Source organism: Myotis yumanensis, unplaced genomic scaffold, assembly GCF_028538775.1.
Source record: "Myotis yumanensis isolate MYYU_CA2020_CCGP unplaced genomic scaffold, mMyoYum1.0.hap1 SCAF_18, whole genome shotgun sequence".
NCBI classification, from domain to species: domain Eukaryota; kingdom Metazoa; phylum Chordata; class Mammalia; order Chiroptera; family Vespertilionidae; genus Myotis; species Myotis yumanensis.
This window is the reverse complement of record NW_027223769.1, coordinates 4460042-4475167: the sequence shown is the minus strand read 5'-3', so window position 1 is coordinate 4475167 and position 15126 is coordinate 4460042.

Genomic DNA, 15126 nt, shown 5'->3' with positions numbered 1-15126 from the left:
GGATAGAGCATCGGCCATCGGCCTCCAGACTGAAGGGTCCCAGGTTCAATTCTGGTCAAGGGCACTTGCCGAGGTTGTGGGCTTGATCCCCAGTAGGGGGCATGCAGGAGGCAACCAATCAATGATTCTCACTCAACATTGGTATTTCTCTCTCTCTCTCTCTCTCCCTCTCTCTCTCTCTCTCTCTCCTTCTCCCTTCCTCTCTGAAATAAATAAAAATGTCGTTTTCTTAAAAAAAAAAAAAAAACAGCCTGGTACTGGCACAAGAACAGGCATGTAGATCAATGGACCAGAACAGAGAACCCAGAAATTGACCCAAGCCATTACACTCAATTTACATTTGACAAAGGAGGCAAGAACATACAATGGAGTCAAGACAGTCTCTTCAATAAATAGTATTGGGAAAATTGGACAGATACATGCAAAACAATGAAACTAGACCACCAACTTATGCCATACACAAGAATAAACTAAAAATGGATAAAAGATTTAATGTAAGTCGTGAAACCATATAAATTCTAGAAGAAATCACAAGCAGCAAAATCTCAGACATCTCTCATAGCAATATGTTTACGGATACATCTCCTAGGGCCAAGGAAACAAAATACAAAATAAACAAATGGGACTACATCAAAATGAAAAGCTTCTGCACAGCAAAAGAAACCATCAACAAAATAGGGAGCTCACTGTATGGAAGAACATATTTGGCAACGGAACATCTGATAACGGGTTAATATCCAAAAATATATAAGGAACTCATACAACTTAACAAAAGGAAGACAAGCAGTCCAATTTCAAACTGGGCAAAGGACCTAAATACTAGTAGACACTTCTCCAAAGTGGACATACAGATGGCCAAGAGACATGAAAACATGCTCAAAATCACTGATCATCAGAGAGATGAAAATTGAAATGACAATGAGGTATCACCTCACACCTGTCAGAATGGCTACCATCAACAAATCAACAAATGACAAGTGCTGGCAAGACATGGAGAAAAGAGAACCCTAGTACACTGCTGGTGGGAACGCAGACTGGTGTAGCCACTATGGAAAACAGTATGGAGTTTCCTCAAAAAATTAAATATGGAACTGCCATTTGACCCGGTGATCCCACTTCTAGGAATATATCCTGAGAAACCTGAAGCACCAATCAGAGAGAATGTATGCACCCCTATGTTCATAGCAGCACAATTTACAATAGCTAAGGTCTGGAAACAGCCCAAATGCTCATCAGTAGATGAGTGGATAAAAAAGCTGTGGTACATTTATACCAAGGAAAACTATGCAGCGTAAAAAAAAAGAAGGATCTCTTACCCTTTAAGACAGCATGAAAGGAACTGGAGAGTGTTATGCTAAGTGAAATAAGCCAGTCAGAGAAAGAAAAGTATCACATAATGTCACTCATATGTGGAATCTAATGAACAAAACAAACTGATGAATGAAATGGATCCAGAAACATAGAAGCATAGAACAGACTGCAGAACTTCAGAGGGAAGTGGGGAAGGGTGGGTGGGTGGGAAGTGATCAACCAAAGAACTTGTTTGAATATATGCATAGCCCATGGACACAGATAATAGGGTGGTGAAGGCCTGGGGGCAGGGGGGCAGGAGTAGGCTAGAAAGGGTCAATGAGGGAAAAAGGGGCCATATGTAATACTTTCAACAATAAAGATTTTTAAATAAAAAACAATGGTCCAGAATCTACTCTGATTTCTTTTAAGTTTGTTTTTCAGATCTAAAGCCAAGCCATCAATCACAGGGACCAACTCAATACCTAGTTGAGAAATTTTCTTCCTGAATCCTGTAATAAGTGCTGCACAATCCCAGAATGCATCACTTCACTGACATACCCATACATCAGTGTTCAAAAAAAAGGAAAAGCCTACTAACCTACTCTTTGATTAATTAATCCCAGCAACTTCCGTGTTCCACTAAGCCCCACATTTGGGGCTCAGAACCTGGGAACCTATCTCAGTCTTCTCACCGTCAACAGAGCAATAAATCTGCCTTTGCTTTTATCAGTGTCCCTGCTCTAAATTCTTTTATATCAGAAGATAAGAACCCAAACTCACTGGTAACCCAACCGACAATAATACATGCACAAGCTGGCCAGTGTAGCTCATTGGTTGAGCTTCGACCCAGGAACCAAGAGGTTGCTGGTTCAATTCCCCATCAGGACACATGCCTGAGTTGCTGGCTCGATCCCCAGTATGGAGCATGTAGGAGACAGCCAATCAATGATTCTCTCTCATTATTAATGTTTCTATCTCTCTCTCCCTCTCCCTTCCTCTCTAAAATCAATAAAAATATATTTTTTTAAAAAGAATATGTGCATGAATCTGTGTTTGATATAAATGTATAGAGAAAGCTGTGGATTAATCATGGTTATCTAAGGGGGTTGGAGTGGGGAAAGGGGTGGTGGTGAAGAAGGTAAGAAAGAAAGGGGAAAATACTATAGACCTATAAGAAGTTGCAGAAGTATTTCAGAGAGGCACCCTGTATCCATCCTTACACTTATTACTACTGATGCAGGAAGAGACTTTCCCATAACTATAGCACATTCTCAAAAGAAGGAAATTGACATTGGCATAATGCAATGAACGAGACTGTAGACTTTTTACTGGGACTTCACCAGCTTTCCAATGCACTAATTTTTTCATTTTTTTAAGGCTAACTTAGCCATTTTTTATATGTTGTTATTGATTTCAGAGAGAGGAAGGGAGAGGGAGAGAGAGATAGAAACATCAAAGATGAGAGAGAAATATTGACCAGCTGCCTCCTGCATGCCCCCTACTGGGGATCGAGCCTGAAACCTGAGTATGTGCCCTGACCTGGAATGGAATTCCTGACCTCTTGGTTCATAGGTCAATGCTCAATGACTTAGCCACCCCAGCTAGGCTCATTTCTTTATATATGTCTTTGTGTATAATTCGGTGACATTTTATTACATCTAGAAATACCACAATCAAGATACAGAATTGGATTCCTATAGCCAGTCGGCCTGGTGGTCAAACCCCTCTAGTGTTAACTACAACAATTAAGGCTTGGCTAGAACAAGACTGTGCACAGAGACCACAAGGGGGTGCACCAAGAAAGCATAAAAGATGCGGAGACAAAAAAACATGACAGAAATGGAGGATATGGAGCTAAGAATCGCAATTTTGAGGGCTTGCCATAAATTTGTGCAGAGCCTCATGAAAACTAATGAGACCCTCGATGCTACGATAAAGAAATTAGAAAGTAAGCATACACGGACTGAAATAAAGAATATTATACCCAATAGCAGACCAGAGGAGCACAAGAATCAAACCAAAGATTCGACAAAAAACACCCAATTGGAAAAGCAAAATGAAAAAAGAATCCGAAAGTGTGAAGATAGTGTAAGGAGCCTCTGGGACAGCTTTAAGTGGTCTAATATCAGAATTATTGGAGTGCCAGAAGATGAGAGACAGCAAGATATTGAAAAACTATTTCAAGAAATAATGGCAGAAAACTTCCCCCATCTGGAGAAAGAAATGGACTTACAGGTCCAAGAAGCGCAGAGAACCCCAAACAAAAGGAATCCAAAGAGGACCACACCAAGACACATCATCATTAAAATGCCAAGAGCAAAAGACAAAGAGAAAATCTTAAAAGCAGCAAGAGAAAGAGGCTCAATTACCTACAAGGGAATACCCATACGACTGTCAGCTGATTTCTCAACAGAAACTTTGCAGGCCAGAAGGGAATGGCAAGAAATATTCAAAGTGCTGAATACCAAGAACCTACAACCAAGATTACTTTATCCAGCAAAGCTATCATTCAGAATTGAAGGTCAGATAAAGAGCTTCACAGATAAGGAAAAGCTAAAGGAGTTCATCACCGCCAAACCAGTATTATATGAAATGCTGAAAGGTATCCTTTAAGAAGAGGAAGAAGAAGAAAAAGGTAAAGATACAAATTATGAACAACAAACATGCATCTATCAACAAATGAATCTAAGAATCAAGTGAATAAATAACCTGATGTACAGAATGAACTGGTGATTATAATAGAATCAGGGACATAGAAAGGGAATAGACTGACTATTCTTGGGGGGAAAAGGGGTGTGGGAGATGCGGGAAGTGACTGGACAAAAATCATGCACCTATGGATGAACACAGTGGGTGGGGAGTGAGGGTGGAGGGTGGGGTGGGAGCTGGAGGGAGGGGAGTTATGGGGGGAAAAAAGAGGAACAAATGTAATAATCTGAACAATAAAGATTTAATTAAAAAAAAAAAAAGATACAGAATTGTTTCCTTACCACAGAGAAACACCCAAGTGCCATTCCTTTTACAATCACACCCTCTCTTCTGTTACCCTGGACGACTACTAATGTGTTTTCTATCTCTATTATTTTGTCATTTCAAGAATGTTATTTTTTTTAATAATTTTTATTTCAAAGAGGAAGGGAGAGGGAGGGAGAGAGAGAAAAAACATCAGTGATGAGAGGAAATCATTAATCAGCAGCTTCCTGCACACCTCCTACTAGGGATTGAGTCAGAAATCTGGGCATGTGCTCATACCAGGAATTGAACCAGTGACCTCCCGGTTCACAGATTCACAATTCAACCACTGAGCCACACCCACCAGGTCAAGAATGTTATTTAAGTGAAATTATACAACATGTTACCGGTTGAAATTAGCTTTTTTCATTCAGCACAATAACCTTAAAATTCATCCAAGTTGTGTGGATCCCTAGCTCCTTCCTTTTTATTGCTGAGTACTATTTAATGGGCTATTAAAGCTGCTATGAATATTTGTATCATATTTTTGTGTGAACACACATTTTTATTTCTCTAGGATAAATGCCCAGGAGTGTGTAAGTCTACATGGTTAGAGAAAGGAGAGGGGAGAGAAAGAGAGAGAGAGAGAGAGAGAGAGAGAGAGAGAGAAGAAACATCAATGTGAGAGACAAACATCCATCAGTTGGTTGCCTTCCATACCTGTCTCAACCAGGGATCAAACTGCAATCCAGGCATGTGCCCTGACCAGGAATCAAACCGGCAACCTTTTGGTGCACAGGACAACACTTGACCAACTGAGCCACTCTAGCTGGGCTCAACTGTTTACTTATTTTATTTTATTTTGAATGTTTTAAATTAAATGTATTGGGGTGACACTGGTTAACATGAACATAATGGCTTCAAGTGTGGGTTTCTATGTTACAAGATCTGTATGTCGCACTGTGTGCCCACCACATTGTTTATTGATAGTATAAATAAATATAATTGATTTTGTGTGTTTACATTATATCTTGTGACCTTGCTAAACTCACTTATAAGTTCTAGGAGTCTTTGTAGTTTCCTGGTGGCTTTATACATAAACATCCATTCCATCTACAAATAAGCTATATTTTTGCCCTTTCAATTTTCATGCCACTTGTTTGTTTATTCTTTTGTGCTGTCTAGGACATCCAGTACTATGTGAAGGAAGAGTTATGAGACTTCACACACATTAGAATGGCTACTATTAAACACACACACACACACACACACACACACACACACAGCCTAAGAGATAGCAAGAATATTAGAGAAATTAGAATCTTTGTGCACTGTTGGTGGGAATGTAAAATGGTGCAGTCACTGTGGAAAACAGCATAGCAGTTCCTCAAAAACTTAAAAATACTATGTGATTCAACAATTCCACTTCTGGGTGCATAACCAAAAGAATTGACAGCAGGTATTTGTATGCCCATGTTCAGAATAGCATTATTTGCAATAGCCAAAAGATGGAAACAACCCAAGTGTACATTAACTAATCAATGGATAAGCAAAATGTGATATATATATATATATATATATATATATATATATATATATATAGTGTCCCCCCAAAAATGTATGCACACACCTTGGATAATTATAAAGGCAGTGCTTATTAAAGTACATTTCATTTTCAAAATTGAGCTGTTGATGTGTGTATACTTTTGGGACACCCTGTACATACAATGGAATATTATTCAGCCTTAGGAAAGAAGGAAATTCTGACACATTCTACATCATGGGTGAAACTTAAGGACATTAGACTAACCTAAATAAGCAAAATGACAAAATTGTATGATTCCACTTATATGAGCTACCCAGAGTAGTCAAATTCATAGAGACAAAACGTAAAGTGGTGATTGCCAGGGGCTGGGGGGAGAGGAGGAATAGGAAGTTATTGTTTATTAAGTACAGAGTTTCAGTTTTGCAAGATGAAAAGAGTTTTGTGGATAATTGGTGGTGATGGTAGCACAACACTGTGAATCTATTTAACGTCACTAAATTGTACACTTAAAAATGATTAATATGGTAAATTTTATGTTATGTGTATTTTACCACAGTAAAAATAACAAGTTTGCCTTAATTGGTGGCTCAGTTGGTTAGAGTATCACCCCATACACCAAAAGGTTGTGGGTTCGATTCCCAGTCAGAGCACATACCTAGGTTGGGGGTTTGATACCCAGTCGGGGCACATACAGAAGGCAACTGATCAATGTTTCTCTCTCACATTGATGTTTCCCTATCTATCTATCTATCTATCTATCTATCTATCTCCTCTTCCCCTTCTCTCTAAAAAAAATCAATAAACATATATCCTCAGGTGAGTATTAAAAAAATAATAACAAGAATGATGAAAGTGGTCATCCGTGCCTTCTTCCTGATTTTAGGGTGAAAAGCATTTAGTATTTCACCATTATGAGGTTAGTTGAAAATTTTTCATAGATTCTCATTATCAAGTTGAGGAAGTTTTCTTCTATTTCTAGTTTGCTGAGAATTTTTAATTAGAGAAATGGATATGAGATTTCACCTGGCCGGTGTGGCTAAGTGGTTGAGCATTGACCTATGAACCACGAGGTCACAGTCTGATTCCCTATCAGGGCACATGACCAGGTAGCAGGCTCGATCCTCAGTAGGGGACGTGCAGGAGGCAGCCGATCAGTGATTCTTATCATTGATGTTTCTATCACTCTCTCCCTCTCGCTTCCTCTCTGAAATCAATAAAAATAAAAACAATTTTAAAAAGAAATGGATGTGAGATTTTGTGAAAGGCCTTTTCTGCATTGATCAATGTGATCACATGCTTTTTCTCCTTTAGCCTATTAATATGGTGAATTCCACTGATGGATTTCCAAATATTGAACCAGCATTTCATTCATGAAGTGTAACTTGGTCATGGATTATGATTTTTTTTAAATATATAAAAAATATATTTCTTTGCTTTGGACTACCATACTTTCAATAAGGTTTTTTTTCCACTTAATTATGGTAAAATATATATAACATAAAGTTTGCCATTTTAACCATTTTTAAGTGTACAATTCAATGGCATTAAGGGCATTCACAATATTGTACAACCATTACCACTATCTGTTTCCAAAACTTTTCAACATCCCAAATAAAAACTATGTACACATTAAGCAATAACTCTCCCTTCTCTCATCCTCCCAGCTCTAGGTAACTGCTATTCTACTTCCCGTCTGTATGAACTTGCCTATTCTATATATTTCTTATAAGTGGAACCATACAATGTTTTTCCTTTTGTGTCTGGCTTATTTCATGCAGAATAATGTTTTCAAGGTTCATCCATGTTGTAGCATGTATTAGAATTTCTTTCCTTTTTATGGTTAAACTAGTGGCCCTGTGCACGGATTTGTGCACATTGAAAGGAAATTAATTAGAAGAAATATTTTAATATCGCTATTTGCTCTTTCTCTGTAATAGAAGTGTCAACCAAATACATGATCAACAATGACAGATTGAAACACACGCATGCGATTGGCACCAGCGAGAGCTTTATATGTATCGCGTGCTAGTCAATTTAGTCTTTCTATTTAATAAAAGCCTAATATGCTAAGTGTCCAGTCGTCCGGTCGGCCATTCAACAAATCAAAGCGTAATATGCTAATGATATGCTAAGGCCGCTCAACCACTTGCTATGCACTGACCACCAGGGGACAGACACTCCAACCAGTAGGTTAGCTTGCTGCTGGGGTCCAGTCAATTGGGACTGAGCAAAACAGGCAAGACATGCCCTGGAGCCCTCCCGTGGTCCCTCCCTGGCTGGCCAACCCCCCACGTCCCTCCCCAGCCCCAATTGTGCATCAGTGGGGTCCCTCGGCCTGGCCTGCACCCTCTCGCAATCCGGGCTGAGGGACTCCCCAAGTATGAATTTTGTGCACTGGGCCTCTAGTTGTTTAGATATACATATTTATATATAGAACTAGAGGCCCAGTGCCTGAATTCATGCACCCGTGGGGTCCCTCAGCCTGGCCTGCACCCTCTTGCAATCCAGGACCCCTCGGGGAATGTCAGAGAGTTGGTTTCACCCTGATCCCCGCAGGGTTCTGAGCACCAGGCCTCTAGTATACATATAAGATCTTTGGTTAATCTCTTCCCACCCTCTTCTCTCCCCTCCCCTCTTCCCTCTGAGATTCATCAGTCTGTTCCATGTTTCCATGCCTGTGGTTTCCACTCCTGCATTGAGCATCTGCCCCCTGGTGGTCAGTGCACATCATAGCTACCAACCGGTCGCTTAGGCTTTTATATATATAAACTTGCTTAATTAGACCTGCTTTTTGATTTAGCTAAACTTTTTCCAGCCAAGTGAAGCACCCCAACTTCTCTTCCAGGTAATTGTCAGCAACACAGCAGTAAATATCAACACGATGCAGATTATTATTGTAGATCATGCAGGGAGAACAAAGAGTAAAATATTTAACTACAGCAGTGTTTGACTATATTCTGTGCAGTGAGAAAACCTGAAGTCATTTTCAAGGCCCACCATTTCTTACTTCTTCTCACTCGAGTCAAGTTTCTAAGCTTTCAGGGCGGGGGGGGGGGGGGGGGGGGGGGGGGGAAGGACACTTATGTAATACCCTTTGTAATACTTTTAGCGAAAAATAAAAATTTAAAAAAAAAAAGTTTCTAAGCTTTCTAAATCTCTGTTTTCCAGCTAATGAAAAGAAAATAGGATTCTATCAAGTCTCCTATCTACCTACTCCAGGACTTCTGTGAGGATCAAATGAGATGAGGCACGGGAAAACGCTTCACAGACATTTGGTTAAAGTGTAAAATATTTCCACCTGGCTATAAAGCAAGTCATGTTCCTGGGCTGAAGAAACTCCAAGGAGGCTAGTCACTAGGGAGAGGAAGCCGAGCATTGCTATGTGACATCATTATCTGTCATTACCCAGTGCCCACAGCCACCATTTCCGGGCTGGGCTGGGCTGTGGGCTGCATTTTGCACCATGGGGTCTTGGCAGCATCAGCTGCAATTTGGTGGGGTATTGCTCCGGGGTGGTGGCGGGGCTTGTGTCCCATTTGGGGGAAGCCGAGTGTTGCTTTGTGGGCGCTAGGTCCTCGGTGCTGTTTCTCTGTAAATGGCCAGTGTGTGTCAAGGCAGCTCCTGCATTGAGCGCCTGCCCCCTGGTGGTCAGTGAGTGTCATAGCAAGTGGTCGGAGGGACACTTAGCATATTAGCCTTTTCTATATATAGATAATGGACACTTGGCTTGTTCCCACCTTTGGCTATTATGAATAATGCTGCTATGAACATAGGCATACAAGTATCTTTTGACTCTCTGTTTTCAATTCTTGTGGGGTGGGTATATACTGACAATTTTATGTATTTGTATTTCTGGACATAATTTGCTAATTCGGGAGGTGGGTTTTTTTTTCCTCTATAGGCATAAGGAATTTTAATCTACAGTTTCCTTTTCTTTTTTCTTTTCTTTATTTTCTTGTCTTTTATCTGACAGGGTGGCCCCAGTTCATGTGTAGTTGCTTTTATAGAGGAGGAAGGGCTGGGTTGGGGACTGTTGGTCACCACCCCTTAAATAAAGCAGCAGATGGGGGAAAAAACACAAATATATATATATATATATATATCAATTTTATTAATATTTTCAAAGAACCAGCTTTTCATTTTAGTAATTTTCTTTATTGTTTTTTGGGGGTTTGTTTTTTCTTTTTCTAGTTTTTTGAGGTAGATGCTTAGATTGTTTATTTAAGACCTTTTTCTTTCTCAATATAAGGATCTAATGCTATAAATTTCTCTTTAAGAACTGCTTTAAAAATTTTTATATAGTCCATTTTGTTCTGTTTTTATCCTCACCTGAGGACATTTTTCCATAGATTTTTAGAGAGAGTGGAAGAAAAAGGGAAAACAGAGAGAAATATCGATGTGTTGATTGGTTGCCTCCTGCATGTGCCCTGACCAGGGCCCGGGTGAGGGAGAAGTATGGGGAGGAGCCTGCAACCAAAGTATGTGCCCTTGATGGAAATCAACCCCCGGGCCCTTCAGGCTGATGCTCTATCCACTGAGCCAAACCAGCTAGGGCTACATGGTCTATTTTTATTTTCTGTCCAGTTCAGTGTATTTTTTGTTTGCCTTGAGATTTCTTCTTTGACCATGGATTGTTTAGGAGTGCACTGTTTAATTTCTAAGTGTTTAGAGATTTTTTCTGTTGTCTCTCCGTATTGGTTCTATAACCCAGGATGATGTGGTCTGTCTTGTTGACTGTCCATGTGTACTTGAAGAGAATATATATTCTACAGGAGTTGGTGGAATATTCTGCATGTTTGGTTCTCACATCGATATGTCTGTATTTCTCCCTTCCTCTCTCTCTCTTAAAAAAATTAATAAAATTATATATATATATAATTTAAGTTTTTAAGTTTATTTTTATTTATTTATCTGATTAATCCCCACTGATTTCTTTAGAGAGAATGGAAGGGAGGGAGGGAGATAGAGAGAGAGAAACATAGATGTAAGAGAGACAATTTGACTGGATGCTTCCCACATACACCCTGACTGGGGCTAGGAGTGGAACCTGCAACACAGGTACACGCCCTTGACCAGGAATTGAACGCACGTCCCTGTCAAGACAATAAAAATATTTTTTTAAAAACTTGAAAGGAGGATTGTTTATTATATTTACCTACAGATTTATTCATCCCATCAGCCTTTCTTTATTTCTAATGTTCTGAGTTTTCTTTGGCTTTTATTTTCTTTCTGTTTGAAGAACTTGAGCAAGTCTTATAATACAGTTCTGCTGGTAACAAATTCTCCTAGTTTTCTTTATTTTAAAATGTGTATTTCTCGCCGAACCGGTTTGGCTCAGTGGATAGAGCGTCGGCCTGCGGACTGAAGGGTCCCGGGTTCGATTCCGGTCGGGGGCATGTGCCTTGGTTGCGGGCACATCCCCACTGGGGGGCGTGCAGGAGGCAGCTGATCGATGTTTCTCTCTCATTGATGTTTCTAGCTCTCTATCCCTCTCCCTTCTTCTCTGTGAAAAATCAATAAAACATATTTAAAAAAAATAATAAAAAAATAAATAAAATAAAATGTGTATTTCTTTCTGTCTTTCTTTTTAACATTTTATTGATTTCAGAGAGAAGAAGGGAGAGGGAGAGATAGAAACATTGATTTCAGAGAGAGAGAAACATCCATCAGCTGCCTCCTGCGCACTCCCTACTGGGGATTGAGCCCACAACCCGGAATGTGCTCTCACCTGGAATTGAACAGGTGACCTCCTGGTGCATGGGTCAAAGCTCAACCACTGAGCCACACTGGCTGGCCTAAAATGTCTATTTCACCTTCTTTCCTGAAGAATATTTTCACTGGATAAGGACGTCTGGGTTGACTGTTCTTTTCCTTCAGCACTTGAAAAATGTGCCACTTTCTCCTGTCAAATTATTGTCCCCCTATAAAATGTAATGTCATTTATGTCTGGTTTCCTTCAAGATTCTTTCTTTGTCTTTAGTTTTCAGAAGTGTGGATAAAAAAGGGGTCACATACTACACCTGACAAGTTCAGAGGAGACCAACATGACAGACCTAACAAACTCGGAGACCAAAAGTAACCACTTATGATGGTCTGAACATAAAAACTCCTAACTAAAAGCAGGTCACAGCAGGTAGTCACATCCTAGGCTTGTAGAGTCCTTGACAAAGGTCAATCTTTACTTTAAATGAGCCTGTTTATTGTCTTTTTGCATCTAAGATATCATACCTTTGAAAGGTCATACCTTGGAAAGTATTCTCCTTTCCAAGACCTCTCAGGGCACACCCACTGCACTCCTCATTGTTATCTTGTTCCTCAAATACCATCTCTTATGTGCTGTAAATGTTGATTTTTTTTTTTAATCCTCACCCGAGGATATTTTTTTATTGATTTATAGAGAGAGTGGAAGAGAGAGGGAAAGAGAGAAATATAACACATTGGACCAGGGTGGAGCCTACAACCCAAGGAATCGAACCCGGGGCCCTTCAGTCTATAGGCCAATGCTCTAGCCACTGAGCCAAACTGGTTAGCACTTTCACAGTTTTTAGAAGCAAAGAAAATCTTCCAGAGAAACTCCCCATTGGATGTACATGCTCGCCTCATTGGCTAAATTTAGTCATATGCCCAGGTCTAACCCAATCACTGGCAAGGAAGATATAATTACAAGGATGGTGTTAAACTCAGCAAAACCCACCTCTGAGGCTAGGGAAAATGTGTTCCAGGGAGAGTGAACACCTAAACAAACTTAGAGCTCTTCCGGAAGGGAAAAGGTGGGAGGCAGAACTAGGGAGCAGCCTAAGATGGCACATGGAGGTTCCAAGGTTGTGAATCTCTTGCAGGACTGATATCCAGTGGCCGCCCAATAGGAGCACTGTTTCAGTTGTTAAAATATTGAAACACTTTCATACCAGTTGGAAAATAGCTATTTCCCCAAGACTCCCCTAAGCAGATCCATCCCACCCATGCCATCCCAGCCTTCCCCCTGCAAATTCAGAAATCAAAGAGTTAGTATCTGATATGGGGGTGGAAGGGGTGTTCCATGATCTGCTCCAAAGTGTGGCTAGTGTGCACTCCGATTCTAACAACAATGTAGTTGTTAAATAGCTTGCTGGCATCTCCAGCTTGTACACAATGTGTTGTGGTTTTTGGAAAGTGACCACCAATTCTTTGACATTTCTCCCTTCAAGAGGTAGAGTCAATGTGCTCCTCTCATTGAACCTGTATTTGTCACTTCTTCATCTGTCCCACCTAGCTCTCTCGGAACACACATCTCAAACTGTTCCTCTTGGAACCCAACTGTCATGCTGCAAGGAACCCAACCACACGGAGAGGCCACACGAACATCCTCTGGTTGACAATCACAGCTGAACTCAGCTTTGCAGTCATCCCAGCTCAGTAACCAGACACGTGAGTAAAGAAGTGTGCAGAGGTTTCCAGCTCCCAACTGGGGCAGAGACGAGCCATTCCTACTCTGCCATGATCAAGTTCCTGACCCACAGAAGCTTGGAGTATAATAAAATAATTTTTGTTTTATGCCACTAAGTTTGTGTGTTTTTTCTAATAAGGCAATACACCACAGTCCCTTATGAGGCATGTCACAAGAAATGTATTACCAAGAGTAACCCACTGAAATTTCTAAATGGTTGAGTTTTGTTTACATTATAGGGGTTTCAGAATCATTCCCATAACTCTATAACTCTCAGACCTTTGCATTCTCATGTTTTCTCAATTAGGAGATAAAGACAGGAGTACAGCCATGCACTAGAAATTACATATAATCCCACAGCCACTCCACTGCATTATATGGTTTGTAAGTGGCAGAACCCAGTTTGGATGGGGGCAGCAAGGTGTCCAACCCAGGGCATAAATTTATTTCCCCTTCCTCAACACCTGCTTCCTCAGACTCCCTTGCAGTTTGGAATGGTCATGGGACTAAAGGGTTCCTCTTTTTTTCCTTTTTTTTTAAATCCTCACCCGAGATTATTTTTTCCATTGATTTTTTTTCTTTTCTTTTCTTTTTTTTTTTAGAGAGAGTGGAAGGGAGGGAAGAAGGGAGGAGAGAGAAAGAGAGAGAGGGAGGAACATTGACATGAGAGAAACACAATGTTTGTTGCCTCCCCCACACGCCCTGACCAGGGCCGGGGATCAAACCTGCAATCCAGGTAAACACTCTTGACCTGGAATCGAACCTGTGACCCTCTGGTCCGTGGGCCAACACTCTAACCACTGAGAAAACAGCCAGGGCAAAGGCTTCTTAAATTAGTTACTTTATATAATGAATTTAAAACAATTTTTGATACATGTGTTTATTACTGTTACTCTTATTATTTTAGAATTTTTTTCTTCCTTGACATACAAAAAAAACTTCCATTTGTTCCCTTCCTTCCTACTTAGTTCATTGGTATGAGGATGTAAGACCTGGATCTCTGATGGCCATTTTCTGACCATGAGACAACAAGCCTAGAATATGAATCTATCCTTCTCAGGAAGATAAAACAGAAGGGTAGGAAATGGGTCCTTGTTGATATCAATAAGCCATTGCACCAAACCCCAAACCCCCTTACTCCAGAATTCTTATTCAGTAAGAAAACCAAATGTCTTTAGTCGTGTACTTGAGTTTTCTGTTGGCAGCCAAGTGAATCCTCACAAATCCATCTCTGCATGGCCAGCACAGACCCCAGAGAAGGTGGTCAATTAATATTTGATAATAAAAAGTTGAATCCTGTAGGACATGTCTGAGTTCAGGCATATGGCCCTCTTCAGTGTGAATGCTGTAATAAAAATAAGGCTACAAATCCACTTGGAGAAGCAAAGGCCTAAAAAGAAACTCTGAACTGGATATATTTAGGTTTTACCTGCTCAGCATCCATTTCTCCTGCTAAAGCTCACTTTCCCAACCCTTCCTTTGCTTGGACACAAGACTCAGGTTTGCTCAATCAGATTACCCCATCTACAGATCACAGTGACAGGCCTTCTCTGATCTTCCCTAATGAAGGCCTTTGTATAAGCTGTTTCCTCTGCTTGAAATATGCACTACTATTCTCCCGCCACCACCATGTCTTTACCTGGCTAATATCCACTCATCCCTATGTCTGTTAATATCACTTCCTCTTCCAAATACCCTTCGGAATGGTCCACTGGGATTTATATTACTTTTATAGGCCCAAACGCTTTCCCATCTGGTAAGAACTTGGGATCGACCATATGAAGTTGCCAAGATTCTGCCATTTCTGACCTACAAAACTGACAATTTCATATGATTCAACCTAAAAAACAATTTCTTTAGCTACTCCCCTCTCCCAGACCACCCAACCTGGACACCTGAATACTGAGGA